Source organism: Marmota monax, unplaced genomic scaffold, assembly GCF_021218885.2.
Source record: "Marmota monax isolate L192 unplaced genomic scaffold, Marmota_monax_Labrador192_F-V1.1 WCK01_AAM20220418_F8-fsc00081, whole genome shotgun sequence".
NCBI classification, from domain to species: Eukaryota; Metazoa; Chordata; class Mammalia; order Rodentia; family Sciuridae; genus Marmota; species Marmota monax.
In genome coordinates, this window is record NW_026695234.1 from 5,615,163 (window position 1) to 5,633,457 (window position 18,295).

Below are 18,295 nucleotides of genomic sequence, written 5' to 3' on the forward strand. Positions count from 1 at the left end.
AGGATCACAAGTTAGAGGTCAGCCTGGGCAATGTAGCAAAACAGTTTCAAGATAAAATAAAAGGGCTGGGGATATAGTTTAGTGGTAGAACACTTGCTTAACACATGTGAGGCCCTGGTTCAACCCCCAGCACCAAAAAAAAAAAAAAGAGAAAAGAAACAAATTAAGTCAGTTTCTCCCTCCCCCCCCCATTTGATGTGAATCATTTCTTGAGGATTTTATCATCTCAAAGAATTCACAAAATCAAATTTTAGAGTTTGAAAAACTGAGAAACAGACCCAAGATCGAGCTTAAATCATCAAGATAATATCAGGCCATCCTGCCAGGGACCTTCCTGGTGACATCCTGTACATCAGGGTTCTCAGCCTCAGCACTCGTGACACTCTGGTCTGGGTAATTCTTGGCTGCAGGTGACTGTCTCGTGCACTGTGGCTATAGCAGCATTTTGGCAGCATTCCCCATCACCAGTTATAACAACCCAATATGTCCCCAGGCACTGCAAAATGTGCCCTGCTTGAGAACCTCCATTTTATGTAGTCAAAGCTTCTCAGTTTCAGCACAGAACAACCACTAAGGCAAATTGAAGGAGTGAGAGAATGCTTTTTTCCTTGCACACCTGAATGTTGGTGCAAGGGGACAGGAGAAGCAACCATCTTTAAATTCATCCATATATTTCACATAAAGTGTGATTTAGATGTGGTCAGATCTGACTTCAGGTCAGACCTGATCTTTGCAAGTTTCTTAACTTCTCCTGGTCTTAGTCTGTTCATCTAAGTGGGAATAACAGCAGTATCTATGGGCGAGAATGAAATGAGGTCTCATAAAGCAAATCCTTGGAAATACCCGATGCAGATGAGGATTCTTCCTAGGAATCATGTGTGCTCCCTGCTCCTTGAGATCTGGATAAGATGAGTGGAGCTCAAGCCCCAGACCTGGTATGGTCTGAGCCCTGCTCAGGAGGAATTTCCAGGATAGCATGTGAGCTCACGCTGCCTTTCCCTCCAGCTTCTGTTTTTCAACATGTGTTTTCTGCTGTGCTCCATGGGTGACAATCTCGGTTCTTCCTTTGATTTCCACCAAAACCAAGACAGAAACCAAACTAAAAAGTGAAAACTCCCTTGTGTGAAATGCCCAGGCATATGATCAATTCACGCAGAGCTCAGAGGAGGGGCCACACTGTGCCCCCTTGTTGGACACAAAATTGGCTGTGCACAGTGATATTGATGCCTTTAAAGTCATGTTGGTCACTTTGCTTTTGGGGGGTCTCTTGCTGATGCTTTGCTGCACAAATGAAGAACCATTTCCTGGCTCCTTTGCCCTCTCTTCCTTCCTCCCTCAGTGCTCTCCTGCATCTCTCTGAATCTTTTGACACCCTTCGGGTGCTGGTTTAGGTCACCTTCTTGATCACTGATGTCATTTTTGAGGCATCTCCCTCCTTTCCTACTGGCCACTTACTATCACTTAACTTCATTTTCTTGTCTTTATAATAGTCATTCCTAAGGAAAGCAGCCAGTTGCCTATTGCCTCCCCAGAATACAAATTTCTTGAGAGCAGGGCTCTTGTCCACCTGCATACCCCAGCACTCTGTACCCTAAACAGACCTGAGCTGTGGGGGAGCCAGTCTCCCCACCAAAAGGTCAGGTATGCAGATGGCATCGTATTCGCCTAAGCTCCTCTTCCTGACAGTGCTGAGCAGAATGTCTAACCCTTGGCTTTATTTGCCTGCAAGTCCCCCGACCCCACCACCATTTGATCCCTCTCATCTGACTCCAGATCTACAATAAAGTGTTCCATAGGTACAGCCTTTGGCTGGTGGCCCTTTGGGAAGTAAAAGGCCAGGAGCATGGTTCAATGGGGCGCATAGTCCAGAGAAGGAACAGCACGAATAGGAGCAGATCTAGAGACAACCCTGGGGAGCATCAACTGCCCTCCAGAGTCCTTGGAGATTGGAGAGTGACCCTGCTTCCGCCATACCTGGGCTTCGAACCACTGGGTAAGCCAGTGGGTAACCACCTGGATGCCTCAGGGACATCTAAGAAGCTGACATATGAGTGACATTTTTCCTCAAGAGGATGTTTATGGCTGAGGCCACATAGTGGGATTATAGTCACAGGGAGGGGTACTTGGAAGAGGGTTGGTGCCACTGTCCTGTACCTTGGGACTGTGATTACAGGTGGTTCCCAGTAGGAAGGGATCTGAGGCTACCCAGCCTGGGGAAGGAGGTGGCATGAACAGGACAGCCTTTCCTAGAGGTGTCCCCAGGTGGCGCCCTAAGCCAAGCCCTGGAAGGCTGGGTGTGCAAAGAGGGAAGGAGCTGTTTCTCACTGCACTTCTCAGGAAATGACTCAGCGGGTTGACGTCATCAGTTGGGTGTTCTTCTTTAGGATCAGTGGCAGAGACCCAGGGTGCTGTATCACCCCTTTCTAGCTGTGCTGTTCTCAGGGTGGTGGGTAGAGTTGGGGTAGTCTTCTTGACTCATTGATTTACTCACTCACTCTGCTACATTGATCAACTTTCTAAGGAGCTGACCTTGGAGTGTAAGACCCTGCAGCAGGTCCAGAGAGATGTTGCAAGCATTTCCTCAGAGACTGCTGCCTTGTTCCTTTTGTTTGGCCAGTGAAGTGGGAGGATGGGAACGAGGGCCAAGGAATGACATCTGGACACAGAAAATGGGCCATATGGATGACGTCGTGGAGAACACCCCAAGCCAGCCCGGCCCAGAACACAGTTCTTTCTCATTCTCTGCCTCCTCTGAAATGAGATACCATTTCTGTACCAGGTCTGTGGCATTTATTACAAACTGCCCTAGAGTCTGATAAGCTTTTTCTAAGTATGTATCTTATCTCCCCAACTGCTGCACCGTAGCACATGCCGGTCATATCTGATTCATACTGTTATCTCACCAGCTTTCCACCCAGCCCCTGCTCCCCAGCATTCAGGACGGTACCCCGACACAGGCATGTTCAGTAAAGATCCGCTGAGCTTGATAAAACCAGAGGCCATCTGCCGTGAGGCTGCCGGCCCAGCCTGGCAGGCCCCGAGCATCACAGAGGTTAATAACAATGTCAGAGGTCACTGAGGCAGGGAGGTGCCTGGGCTGGGCATGAAGTAGTCAGCAGCTCTCTTGCTAGAAGCAGCCATGCTCCAGGTAGCAGGCGGCACCTGAGAGAGGCCTCGAAGCAAGGCCATTATTACCTTCATTACCATTCCTGGGCTTTTATATTTTATGTGAAAAAGACTAACTTTATCATAACAGTGAGGGCCCCACTGAACAAAGACTTGACACTCATCTCATACTCGCTTGAAATCTGGTGATAGAAGGATACAAGGCAATATTATCCCCTGGGCACAATAATGGATAATGATATTCATTTCTCATTCGTTGGCACAAGCACACATTCATTCATTTATTGAGCACCTCCTGTGTGTCCCTTACTGTTCTAGGTAATGCAGTAAAGAGCTGAAACAGACACAGCCCCTGTTCTTGCTGAGTTTGAAATCTTGGCAACAAATGATCACACAAATATAAAATTACCACTGCAGCATGTGTTCCACAAGAGAGGTACATGGTGACATGAGAGCATGTCATAGGAGGATTTAGCCAGAAAAAAAGTCCCTTCTCTACCCCATAGAGACTGGAAACATATCCAAGCCAGGCCAGATGTGGCCTCTTCTGAGGTCACCTGACTCCTGCCCCCTGAGAGGCTAATTGGCCAACTGCTTGTAGCTGAATCTGGGGGCTGTCGTGACCTGAGTGGTGGCTGCACAGGAGAGCTCTACCACATGATGGGTTTGATGCAGTAGGAAGATACCCAGTTGGCTGTGCAGGACTCACCGGTCACCCAGTCTATCATCATTCTGAGTGGCAAGAGCCGATAAAAACACGGTGGTGAGAGAGGCAAATAGGGTGACTGACTGGCCCCGTTTTCCCAGGACTTTCCCAGTTTTATCACTGAAAGTCCCATCCTCTGGGGCTGTCCTTGTTTTAAAACTGAAAGTTTCACCTCCTGGGAAGCCCCTGAGTCCAGAGCAAGCCAGGGTAGTCAGCCACCCTTGTTCTAGTGACTGCCCAACTTCCTCAGCTTCCTCCCCTGTAAGATGAAGTTGGACTAGAACAGGGTTCCCAGGCCTGGCTGCAAATGAGAACCACTGAGGAGGCTCTTAAAAAGCACCAAGGCCCAGGTTTCCTCCCCAGAGATTTAGTTGGGGCAGGTGTCAGTGAATTTTAAAAGCTTCCCAGATGGTGCTGCATGAGGCTGAGAACCATTGTTCTAGTTGATCTCTTTATGCTCATCCAGGGTTTTTTTTTAATAAACCCACTAGTTCATTTATCCCCAATTTCCCAGACTGACCCTTCTTGACACTGTTATTCCTACTGGTGACACTGCATAGTTTTCTCCTCTCTCCCTCTTTCTCTCTCTTTCTACCTGTGACTGCCTGAGTGCCTAACACTGATTCCCCCCTGCTGTGCTTCCTAGTCTTGGATCAATCCATGTCATCTCCCCCTCTGTCCCACCTCCGCCTCTGTCTGGGTTTCCCCTTCCCCAGCTTCTCTGACTCCTCATTTAAAGGAGGTGAAACAGCTCTCTGGGGACAGAGCCAGGTGCTGTGCCCAGGAGTCCCTCCCTGTCCCTCTTCTCATTTCCAGTATGTGCTCCTCCCATGTAGGTTCTGGGATAACTCGGGGGCCATGTGGCTGCTTGGAGGCCCGGCTTTCATTGCTGCACTGGGATCAGAGTCTGGTACATGGCTTCCTGCTTCACTCACTCCTGGGGGTTGGCCCAACCCACGCCAGCTCCCGCTCTACCCAACATTCCGGGATACAGTCTGTAAACCACCTCTGTGCTAGTGGCAAAGGGGCTCCGTGTGAGGAAGAATATTCCCAGTGCTTCAGGGCCCCCCTCCCCCAAGCTTCCCTACCTGGCTGATGACCTCCTTTACGTGAGACCAAAAATGGCACCTTCATCCAGTCAATTATCCAGGGAACACTTTGTGGAGAAACATTAACTTCACTCCACACATGCAATCTTTTGTCAAGCCAGTGCTCCTTCTAAAACATACCCACTAGGACCAGCTTGGCCCAAACTGCCTTGTCCTTTACCTAGACAATGACAGGAACTTCCAAACCAGCCAGGCCTGGGAACCCTGTTCTAGTCTAAAACTTCATCTTACAGAGGAGGAAGCTGAGGAAGTTGGTCTTCCTGCTCTTCTCTGATTCACCCCTAAAAGTGATATTTAACAACATAAATTAGATCATGCTGTCCAGGTAATTCATCATATCAACATACTAAAAAATAAAAAACAAAACAAAGCATGATTATCTCAATGGGTGCAGAAAAAACATTTGATGTATTTTAACTTCTATTTATGATTAAAAACTCTTAGAAAACTAAGAATATCCTCAACTTAATAAGAATAAATCTAGAACTGATATGTTAATGAAAAGAGACTGAATTCTTTCTCTTAAAGCTCAGGAACAAGGCAAAGATGTCCACTCGCACCATTTTTATTCAGCATTATACTGCAACAATAAAGAAAAAAGGCATGCATATGGGAAAGAACACATAAAACGATTGTTATTAACAACCAACATGATAATCTACATTAAAAAAAAAAAAACAACTACAAGGAATTTCCAAAAAAAAAAAAAATCCAATGTGTGATTTTAGAAAGTTTGCAGTATTCGAAGTTAATGTACAAGGTTCGGGTACAACTGTATTTCTAGAAATTAATAATTGAAAATAGAAATTAAAATATACTATTCAATGGTCTGGTGTGGGGGCACAACCTGTCATCCCAGCTACTTGGGAAGCTAAAGCTGAAGCTCAAGTTTGGGGCTGGCATGGACAATTCAGTAAGATCTGATCTTGCAATTTTAAGAAAATTTTTAAAAGGCTGGAGATGTACCTGGTGATAGAGCACCTTATTTTCAATCCCCAGTACCAGGGTGGGGGGAACCTACAATAATCATGTTATTATGGTGTTAGTATACAGACAGATGTATAGATCAATGGAACAGAATAGGGAATACAGAAATAGACCCACATGTATACAGTCAACTAATGATTGACAAAGATAGTAAGGTTCAATGGAAAAAGGCATTCTTCAGTAAATGATACTAGAATAATTAGGATGTCCACAATGAAAACATAGACATTGACCTTTACCTCACACCATATATAAACATGAACTTGAAATGGATCATAGATCTAAGAGTACAGGCTACTGTTAGTGGTGCCACATTCTGTAATCCCAGCTATTGAGGGCGAGTGACTTCAAGGCCAGTGGCCATGGGCAACTGAGACCCTGTTTCAAAATAAAATGAAAAAGGGTTGGAGGTGTAGCTCAGCATTGGAGTGATTGCCTGGCATTCATAAGGCTCTAGATTCAATCCCCAGTACTAAAAAAAGAAAAAAGAAAAACTAGAACTATAAAAATTCCAGGGGATAAAACAAGGAAACTTCCTTTAGTTAGGCAAATATTTTTAGGCAAGTTCAATAAATCATAAAGGAAATTTTTGATATTTTGGATTTCATCAAAAAGAAAACAAATCTTTAAAAAGACATTGTTAATAAAATTTTAAAAAACACCCATAAATTGGAAAAATATTTGCAAATATACACTTGGAATGTGCAAAGAGTATTCAGAATATATAAAGAATTCTACATCTCAAAAATAAAGAGAGAACTCAATAAAAAAAAAAGAAGCAGATGGCAAAGTTTGAACTAGCACATCATTGGAGATATGGAAATGACGTATAGGTACAGAAAGAGATGTTCCACATCATTGAGTATCAGAGAAATGCACATTAAAAACCATCCACTAGAACAGGTAACATTAAAAAGAATGATAATCTCAGTACTGGTGAAGACATAGAGCTACCGGAACTCTCCTACACTGCTGGTGGGTGAGCAAATAGTCCAATTACCCTAGAAAACAATTCAGTGTTTCTTATAAAGTTAAACAAACACTTACCATATAGCCCAGTAATTTCACTCCTAGAATGTATGCCCAAGGAGAAATGAAAATATATGTCCATACAAAGATGTATGTGAATATTCATAAAAGTTTTATTCCTAATAGTCCTAAACTGGAAATAAACCCCCCAAACAATCAGCTAACATGAGCATAACAGAGGATGACATATCCATAAAATGAAATACCATTAGCAATGAAAAACATCATGGAATACACCAACATGAATTAATCTCAAAAGCATTGTGCTCTCTGAAAGAGGCCACACGCCAAGGAATACATCTTTATGATTATAAATGTGTCATGTAACATTCTACAAATGGAGGGCAGGAAGGATCCATGCCAGGGCCTGAGAGTGTGCACAGAGGGCTGACTGAGAAGACATGTGAGGGCTTTTTAGGGCGATGGAAGTAATATATCTTGTGCTTGCCACACAGTAGCTACGTAACTGGAAGTGTTTATCAAAGCTCATCAAACTGCATACTTTAAAAAGGCAAATTTCATTGTACTCAAATGACACAGTACTCATTAAGTCACTTCCCACTTACCCCCAATGTCCTTCTGCCAGCCACAGGCAACCTTTAACCTACCCTTCTGTGTCAATAGATTTGCCTGTTCTGGACCTTTCTTTTAAATAGAATCTAATAGTGTGTGGTCTTTTGTGTTTGTTTTCTTTCTTTTGCTAATGAGTAGGGTGTTTCTTCTGAGGGTGATGGGAAAGTTCTAAAATTGATTGTGGCCATGGTTGCCCAACTCTGTGAGTCCTCAAAAAACCATTGTGAGTACTTTCCATAGATAAATTTTATGGTACATGAATTCTATCTCAATAAAGCTGTTAGCAAATTTTTGTGGAGTGAATAAAGAAATTTGCCCCTCTGATCCTGTCCTGGCTCTTGCAGGAGATGAATCAGGCAGGACGTGTCCTATGAGCTGGTCACTGGGCCTGGAAGTGCACAATTGAGAGCAGGCAGTGTTGAGAGCCACAGCCAAAGGGGCCCCAGCAAACTTCCAGCTGCCAGCAAACTTCCAGCTGCCGGCTGATGATTGGCTCACAGCGGCCCCAGCAACATCTAGCTGATTGGCTCCTTGGCCCCAGCAACATCTAGCTGATTGGCTCCTCTGCGGTGATGCTCATTGGGCTGTTTCCCTGCCCTTTCAGACCACGGAGCTGCTCATTGGGGGGCTTTTTTGGCTCCGCCCACATGACCCAGCCAATGGGCCTCAAGAGCAGGAGGATTGTGGGAGGTGGAGAGAAGCTTGTGTGGGAGAGAGAGGCTTGTGGAAAGCCGGTGGTGGCAGTTGAGGCTCTGAGGTTTTTCCTGAGAGGCTGTTTTGTTTGGCGTGTGTGGTTCTAAAAATAAAGTTAGTTTCTTTTGACAAGTGGCTCCTGATTGTGCCCAGCCAGACTGCGGCAAGGCAGCTCCTGCAATCTGTGTGCGTGAACCTTCCAGCTGGGCAGCCCCGGCCCCTGGGGCTTTGCATGCACTGGGGATTTCATGGGAAGGGGGTTCTGGAGGTCTGGGACCAGTATGGGATCCTAGCAATTTCTCCCCAGTTCTCTGTGGTCAGAACAAACCACTTTCTTAGTCAACTGGGCTGTCACCCCACCCGGGGTAATTACTGCCGTTCGCCCCTCTGGATGTGTCATCTACACATGTGAGTAATTAAACTGAATCCGGCTGATGACTCGGGTGCGTGGCATCACACCAGCCCTGGCCCAGTGCAGACTGGGAGAACTGGCTCATCCAGGCACTGGTGTGAATAGAAAGCCAGTTCACCAGTGCTGGGCGCAGGCGGTGGGGAGCAGGGGGTGGTGCACAGAAGCGCTCTCTGGTCTTCCTTACTCCTCACCCCAAAAGTGGAACCCAGAGTGGGTGGGGTCTGCATGGTTCCAGGCTGGGCTGAGACCTGCGACTGGTCAACCCTGCGATCAGCCTGGAGGGTTTGAACTCTGGGTGCGAGGCCTGTGGTTTGGTGCTGAACTAAGGAGAACAGAGCAGGCTTCAAGCCCTAGGGCGTGGGCTGAGGCCTGAGAGGAGATAGTAAGTACAGGAAGCGGGTCTTTAGAATCCTGGCCTCTCAAACCGCCTTCCACATGGCATTAGAGGGTTTCTCCAGAATAAGAAGAAGATGAAGGGAGTGATGGGTTAGTCAGAAAAGAGGGCCTCTGGAGTTCCTTCCAAATCCTGCATTCTGCATGTTTGTTTGCTAATACCCACTGGTCTGTGGGACAGCCCTACCCACACCACCTCATTTCATGCTCACGTGACCCTAGGGGGTGTTTCCTACTCTACTTGGGTTACGGAGGAGGACCTGAGGGTCAGAGAAGTCAAATCAATTATTTGCTCCACGTCACAAACCTTCCATATGGTGGAGCCTGTATTCAAATTCAGGTCTGCCTGACTCAGACACGGAGGCCTCAGTCAGCCATGGCCCAGCTGCCTTCATTCTGTAAGTCTAGAAATCCAGGCTCTTTCTGGTTACTTTGAAGAACATATGTGTGGCATAAGAATTATCTCCAGAGGGAAGAGCCATGACTCACTCGATCAAGGTTATTTTGTAGGAGGACATTGCAAGTTTTCTTTGTGATGGGGAGATTGGTGGGAGCAATTTAGTATGAAGCAACTCCTGTTTGCCACATAGTAGAGATTCAATAAAGGCTTGTTGATTGACTAACTGATTGCTTAGATTTATGATAAACATTGTGAGGGGATGCAAAAGAATTGTTATCAATTTATTAGTGAGTATTTATTGAGTATGTATTATGGTCAATGTCAGTATGAAGATCATACATACTTCTTTGGATTTTTTTTTTTTTTTTTTTGGTATTGGGGCATTTTACCACTTTGCTATATCTCCAACCCTTTTTTAAAATTTTGAGACAGAGTCTCACTAAGTTGTCCAGGCTGGCCCCAAACTTGCTACCCTTCTCCTTCAGCTGCCCAAGTTGCTGGGATTATAGGCACGGGCTACCACACTCAGCTTCCTTGGATTTTTTAATAGTCGAATTTTTAAATGTTGGAAATTAATTGAGACAAATGAGCACTGTCCAATTGAATGAACTGCATCTATTAATCCAGTTGGATAGCAGTTTGCCATCTTTGTTTTAGACTTTCTAAATAAGTTGAAAAGATTCAATACCGAAAGATATTGAAAAAATTGTGATTAAGAAAAAAGCTGTAGAATAACTTTTTTTCCCCCTGGTGTTATCTCATTTAATCCTTACAACCCCATGGGATAGATATTATTCTCCCTATTTCATGGATGACGAAACTAAGATTCCAATAGTAAGTAATATAACCAGAATTCCAATGTAAGATGGCTTTTAAATTTTTTTAACCTAATTTATGTTCTTAATCACTATGTTATATTACCTTACAGATTAGGAGCTTGTTTAGAACAGAAAACAAACCACAGAGAAAATTAGAATCCTGTGTATCAGAGAGCTGTCAAGTAATGCTCTCCAAGAACCTCTGTCTGGATAGACCTGACTGAAAGCATTGTGAATTTTCTCGAAAACAGAACAACTAATAACATTTCAATGTCAACCTCTGAAGTTGACATTGCACTGGAAGACTGTATACAGGCACAGAATAACATTAAAAGCAGCTTCAGAAGTCAAACAGATTTGGATTCAAACCCCATGTCCTTGTGGTCTTGGGCAAACTACCCTGTCTGAGCCTCTGTTGTAATGTAAAGGGAATAAAAATAATTTCTACTCACAAGGTTGATGTGACAACGAAGACATTCACACGAGGAGGGTCTGATAACCATTAGCTGTTATTTTTCTGATAACAAAATTCCCAGGTGAGGAGGGCAGGGACAAAGGAGAAAGAAGCTCTGCACTCAAAACCAAGTCCATGAGAAACAGGCACAACAGACCAGCTGTCCCTTCCTTGCTCTTTTTCAGTGGCCCAAGGTGTGCCTGCAATAATGGCAGGCACACAGTACAATTGTTTATGGAATGTATTAAAAATTAAGCAAGGTGCAGATGCTGAGTGGGTGAGCTTTGATTTGCTAAAGTGGCAGGGAGCAGGTGATCCATGCTCTGTTGTAGGGCTGTGGCCCTGACCTTCTATTTTGACTCAAGGTCAGGATCTTAGAGTTCTGACAGACAGTTTTGGGGGCAGTATACCCGTGGGTAGTCCAAAGGCAGCCACTGCCCCAAAGACCAATGGAATCTGAATGTTTTCAGGGAGAAGTTTGGAATTCCACTGGAAACCTTGTCCTCCTCTTGAGTAATGCTCCTCAGTTGATGCTTCCATGATTCCAGGGTCTGCATCAGGAGCTACTAGGAAGATCGCCATTCCTTTGTGTGGGAAAACTATGGCAGAGGAGGAAAACAACTTTGATTGCTTCTTTGTACTGAGGATTGAACCCAGGGGTTCTCAACTACTGAGCCACATTCCCAGCCCTTTTTAAATATTTTGTTTAGAGATGATCTGGCTTACCTGCTTAGGGCTTCACTATATTGCTGAGGTTGGTTTTGAACTCATGATCCTCCTACTTTAGCCTCCTGAGGGATTAAAGATATGTGCCGTTGCACCTGGCTAGAAAAGGAAAACAGTGTGAATCTATACACCTCAAAAGACGAACTGAATTCTCACACGATACAAGAGGGAACATCAGAAGCATCGAGTGAAGACAGTTTGTAAAGATCCACTTGCAGAGTTTTAAACTTAGAGTAATAATGTCCAATGTCCTCTAAATACTTGAGAGTTTCCAAAAAGCCATCTTACACATTGTTTAATCTCTAAGAGGCAGACAGAGCAGAGCAGATCATAGTTGAGAGAACTCAAGTGAAGGGGTTTTTCAGGTCTACTTCTGGGAAGGAGCCAAGCCAGGGCTGGGCCAAGGTCATGATGCATTCTTCCTATGCAGTGCCATAGATTGGAAACAGAATCAGGTTCAAGGTAAGTGTTCATATCTTCATTCTATTTCTATCGATCCTACTTATGAAGGCTTCTGAGGCTTCGTGGAATGTGCCACTGATGTTTTCAGTGCACAGCTTCAGAGATAATGTGGCTGCAGCCAGGCTAAGCCAAGCCAGCAGCCCTGGGGCCTCGAGCAAGTCATCAAGCTTCTCTGGGTATTAGAGAGAGTGTTACCTGTCTTGTCTACCTTGGAGAGTTATCCTAAGGGCCAGATGAGATAAGGAAGAGAAAGTGCTTTGCAAATGTGATATTCTGAGTCTTAACAGCTTCTACTCAATGTCAAGTGTCTGAAGGCACTTCTACAGGAAACAGCCTCTTTGCCCTGTTTGCTGTATGCTTAGCTCAGCATATACCAACTTTTCTACCCAATCTGAGTTGGATTAAGCTGAGTCAAAGGATGCTGATTGCACAGAGAATCAGAGCAGGAAATAGGTCTTGGGTTAAGAAATGACCCCATAGTTCATTCAACTTCTCTATGTACATAGAGAAATAAATCATAGTCCGTAAGATGAATTTGTTCTAAAGAAGTCTTTTGAGAGTGGAAAGAGCAGACTCATGAGTTTTGTTTTTTTCTTCCAACCTCTAAATATCCTAGAAGAGAAATAGAATAACATAGCCGCATGCTCAAATACCCAAAGTTTCTCATGAGCCAGGTTTAAAGTCTGGGCAACTTTGTATCTTTCTCATCTCAATTTTACTTTACTTTACTTATTGGTTGAAGTACTAAGGATTAAATCCAGGCATGCTCTACATCCCCAGCCCTTTTTATTTTTTATTTTGAGACAAGGTCTCACTAAGTTGCTCAGGTTGTCCCCACTTTTGATCTTCCTTCTTCAGCCTCAAGAATAGCTGGGATTACAGGTATGCATCACTGTACTTAGCTGTATCTTTTTTAATCATTTACATTCAAAAACAAAAAAAATCAAAATGCATAACATTTTCCTTTCACAGAGCAAATGATACGTTGGTCTTTGGGTGACAGTTGGCAAAACACAACATGATTAATCTGGGGACCTGCAGGAGTTCACCTTCAGTGACTGTGCCCTTACCACCACTGATAAAAACACATCTGAAGCAGCTGAGAAAGGAACCTACGAAAAGAATTGCTTCAAGATAAAGTATTCCTTTTCAGTTGCAAAGAGTAAAGATAAAGGTTCTATCAAGAATATCCAAACTTGACATTTTAAAATTTGATATCAAAACAGTAGAGTGACATTTAAGGAAATTTAGAAATGTAATGACCCATTACACTTCTCTGTTACTAGTGACACTGTCCTGCTAAGAACATAGGAGAAGAGGCAGAAAATGTGAATTGAAATTAAGCTTTAAATTTATAAGCTGTTGATCATTGGAAAGTCTGTTTCTTTGAGTCTTTGCTTCCTTGTTTAAAGTGGGGAGAGTAGTGGTAACACATGCAAAGACATCCTAGGGACAGAATTAAGTAATCTGTGTGCAGTGTTTGGCAAATATGGCTTATCGTTTCTTGGCTTCTTTTTGTTTTTACCTTGGGAAATCATATATTATAAGGACACCTTGTTTTGGTTTTTCTCTGGTTTCTGACCATCCTTCCATTCCTGTCTTACAGGCAATCGTCAGGGGCGATTGCTTCTTTCTCAAACTGTGACTGTTTTCTCTTTTCGATCCTCTGCTTCCCAGCTCCAGGCCTCCGATTACCTTTGACTCTCCTAGAGTCCCTCGCCAAAGGTAAAAGGGGCCTCACTTTTTAGGATGATAAAGCTCATATCTGGGCACCACACTGCTTAGAATTAAGAGCCCCAGCAAAAGCCCAGTCCTTCAGCCCAGCAAAGAACCCTTCTCCTTGGGCTTTGGCCACAAAGCACACAACTTCACAGTCTCTTTTCTGTAAAAGCTACTATTTGTTGCTCAAATTTTTACACACACAAATTACACACACACACACACACACTATTTATTAGTGGACCCTATGTGGCAAGTCTTGTGTCAAATATATCATACAAATGATTTCATTGAATGGATATATATATTCTTGAGAAGAATATTTATTCTCATTTTACAGATTAAGTAACTTGCCCAAAGATATGGAGGTATAGACAGAGCATCCCTAATCCAAGATTCCAAAATCTAAAATGTTCTAAAACTTGGAGCTTTTTGAATGCTGACAGGAGGTCACACTTGGAGTTTCACACCTGACCTCACCTGATGGGTCACAGTCAAAATGCAGGTACACTAAAAACAATGTATAAAATGACTTCTGGGTTACGTGCACAAGGTGTATGTGAAACATCAGTGAATTTCATATTTTGACGTGGGTCCCATCCCCAAGATATCTCACTAGGTATATGCAAATATTCCAAAATCAGAAAAAATATATACATCCCAAAATGCTTTTGGTCCCAACCCTTCAGACAAGGGAAACAACCTGCAGTGCATGGAAGAGCTTGATTCCAAGGCCATCTGGCCTCCAAGTCTGTTGTGAATGTCTGAATGACAGCCCTAGGGTTTCAGCCTGTGTCACTGTGTGTGTGTGATAGCTTCTGGAATCTCACCTCTTCCCCCAGAAATCCTTCTCCACTGGATCAGCAGGAGTTGAAGACACTCCTGTCTGGCTGTGATTCTCCTGGTCACGGTAGGAAGCTGCTCGCTCGCCCTCCACACTCTGTGACTATGCACTGTGCTGCACGCAGGGGGACTCAGGTTTGCGCTGCTGGGCTCGTGCCCTGCCTGTCCATCAGCATCTCTGATCTGTCTGCAGCTGCTTCATTTTGTGGAAAATTAGCGGCAATGCTCTGAGTATTTCCACTGACCATCTGGTGGGGTCTATCAATGGAGTGGGGGAGCCTGTGTAAATATGGCCACGAGACCCCCACTTTAGGAGACTTATGGTGCCCACGGGGAAACTCACAAGGTGAGGAAACCTGTGTCTCCCTCACCCCAGAAGCAAGCGAAGGAACTGGGTGTGTTCAGTGTGAAAAGCCACCTACTCAAAGGGTCACCAAACTATTGCCCTCAAGTGTGAGAATGGCTGTTATGAGGAAGTGTGATTTGACTTCTGCCACATGTCCCCATAGAGGGGAGTGAGGAGCCAAAGACACGCGGGTGAATCACAAGGAAGGGCAGCTGCATCAACTCCTTTTTTGGAAAGAGGCGGCCACTCCACACAGAACGCAACCCACGCGGGGAATGGGATTTTCCACTGCCTGGAGCCACCTGGGCACAGGCAGGCGGCTACCAGGCCCAGCATCACGGGGGTGCTCTCAGCGGCTCTGGCCTGGGAGGTCCTGGAGGGCGGGCCCAGCCGCTGGCTCTGCCTGCCTCGGAGGAAGTGGGGCCTGTGTGTGCAGAGGCTGCCAGGAGTCCCGCCAGGGCCTTCTTCCCTGGTTTATCCCCACAACAGCAGGTTTTTGATGATGCAATGAGAACAGTGCCAATTGAGGGGGAAAGAATGGGTCCTTGTCCCTTTTTGTCCCTCGTGTTCTCAACGACACACAGAGCAGCCAATCCATAGCCAGGAACAGCCTCGTGCCTCCTGGGTTTAGGATTTAGAGCCACTGGTGGAAGTACTGGAGGTCCTCTGGCCTTGTTTATCTCCTGGCTTCCCCTCCTGGTGCACCTGTCCTTTCTTCCTCCCTGTCCCACTACTCGGTTGACAGGCCCAATATCTGCTTGAACTTTAGAGCTGCCTCACCGGCAGCGTCCCCCATAAGCCTTCCTTAGGGTGGGCTGAGAGACCCTCTGGGGATCAGGACTCTGCTTAGGCTCTTATGTTATTATCTCTCAGCTTGAAAACATATATATCCTTACACCCCAGGCCCCGCTCCAGCACCAGGAATACCTCTGACCAGCGGTTTAGGCAGCATCTACTAACCTTCCACAGGCCTGGGGTAAGAAGGGTGGCTAGAACCAAGTCCAGAGATTCAAAACTGCGCAGGAATTGAGTGGGGTGGGAGTGGCGGCCCTCACCTGGGCTGGGAAGAGGGCTGGGTTTGAGGGTATATGCTGCCTCAGGCCCAGAGAGTGACCACTGGTGACCCAGTCCCTCCAGTGTGGGCTCAGTGTTTCCTCCCTGCCCTATCTGGCCTCTAGATATGCGGTCTGTGTCCTGGTCACCCTCAGGCCTGGCGGGAAGCCCATTGTTGTGCTCTGAGTGATGGAGAAGGTTGGGATGCAAAGGAGAGAAGGGTAGAGGGCCCCAAGGAAGGAGTCTGGGGGCAGGTGATTCAGGAGCAAAGCTAATGAATTCAGGACTCCAAAGGAGGAGCCTTGTCTGAAGCAAGAGACAGGAGAAGATAAGATTGGGAACAGAATGACCCAGAGCTCTGTGTCTCTGCCTGGAGCCCCAGAAAGGACTTCCTAGTGCTCCCAGAGAGAGGAAGCTGGGGCAGCCGTGAAACTGGGGGTTTAGTCTCAACATGGTTGTGGGTTCCTTCACTATTTTGGAGGGGTGTCAGATGTCATGTGCTTGTTTGCGTGGGGGCTGGCACATCTTTTTATGTAAAACTGCTTTCACCCCAAATGGAAATAACCAGAAGCTGGGGTTGTGGACTGCCGGGTAGGTAGCCTGCGGTCCCCACACAGGGAGGTAACAGGCAGGTGCCAGGTGCTGCGGGTGGCCCCTGTGTGGGGGTGGTGAAGGCTGAGAGCCTGCCTGGCATCGTGCCAGAAGGCAGCCAGGGAGCTGGAGGGAGGGAGGCAGCCATCAAGGCAGGAGGGGAGCAAAGTCAAGGGAAGGGTCAGTCAGAAGAAGACCGGGGTTGTGCAGTCAGGCAGCGGGCCAAAGAGACCCGAAGAAGGGAACCAGGAAAGGGCAGAGCCAAGCCAAGGTCAGGTGCAGAAGCCAAGGGCAGGGCCAGGCCTCCAAGACAGACTTGTTGGGGACGAGTCCAGGTCTTCAAGCCCAGCCCCTGTACTTTCCACTCCGGAAACAGGAAAACCACCACAAAGAATCTGATGCCACCGTGTGCCCCCAGGCAGGTCCCTGCCTTTTGTTCCTTGTCATCCTCTACTCCCACGGCCACCACACGGCTCCCAGCAGCCCTGTAGGCCTGGTACAGAGCAGCCAAGGCCCTCGGAGGGATTCTGCAGGCGGATAGTGGCTCCGTCAACCCCAGCTCCTCCATTTGGGGTGAAAGCAGTTTTACATAAAAAGATGTGCCAGCCCCCACGCAAACAAGCACATGACATCTGACACCCCTCCAAAATAGTGAAGGAACCCACAACCATGTTGAGACTAAACCCCCAGTTTCACGGCTGCCCCAGCTTCCTCTCTCTGGGAGCACTAGGAAGTCCTTTCTGGGGCTCCAGGCAGAGACACAGAGCTCTGGGTCATTCTGTTCCCAATCTTCTCCTTGTCTCCTGCTTCGGACAAGGCTCCTCCTTTGGAGTCCTGAATTCATTAGCTTTGCTCCTCTCCAGGACAGGCTGATTCGTGTTTCTGATGGAAAATAAGGGAAAAAATGTGAAATAAACTCATCTTCGTTAGAGCCCAGCCAGTGCCCGGTGCCAGGCACGCTCTCCAGTCAGACGTGTTAGACCTGTTGTCTGGATGGTGGAGCAGCAGACCTCCAGGGTCACAAACTTGACCTGGACCTTGAGTTTTTCCAGAACCGTCGCCCAGAACCCCAAGGCTGAGCTCTTTCCAGAGGTCAGTGAGACCTTCACGGAAAGAGGTTGAGGCTGACTCTCAGAGGCAAGTGGCCTGCTTAGGGACAAAGTGGGGACCCTCAACTGGCCTATGGATGCCCAGGCTCAGAGGCAGCCTGTGGCTCCCTGGTGGTTAAAGAGGGAAGAGGAAGAGAGGAGGACAAATGCAGGCCTGTCTTCAGGACTGGACGACAGGTGGGAAGGGTCCCTCTTCTGGGGCATGGAGGGCTGGGGGGAGGCTGGAAGGGGATGTGGCCTGTGGCTGAGTTCTGCTTTCTTGGAAGGCCAGGGAACCAGCACCACAGAATTAGAGCCCCTGGGGGGCTTCCAGAACTTCTTTCCTCCAGCCCCTGCCTCTGCATTAGATGCCCCTCAGCTACCCTAAGGTGGAGCCGATGGTTTCCACCCTGAGCTAGAAGCTTGTATTTTCTTAAATGTAAATGGGGGAGGGAATCATCACTTCCTTTAAGTCTTCACTCAAAGCTCACCTGAGAGGCCACCCCTGGACACCATATTTCAAATTGTGACTGTGTCCTCCACCTTCTTAATTCCGTCCCTTCTCTATTCCTCTATTGCATGTCTCACTGTCTAATGTACTGTTTAATTGGTTTGTTGATTTTTGTCTGCCTCCCCCCATCCCGATCCCAGTGCCATCAGACTTGAGTCTTAGCTATTGTGTTCCCAGAACCTATTGTAAACCAAGAAATCATAGACTGAAATAAAAGCAAAGAGAGTTTCATTCAGGTGCAGAATAATTGTGCAGA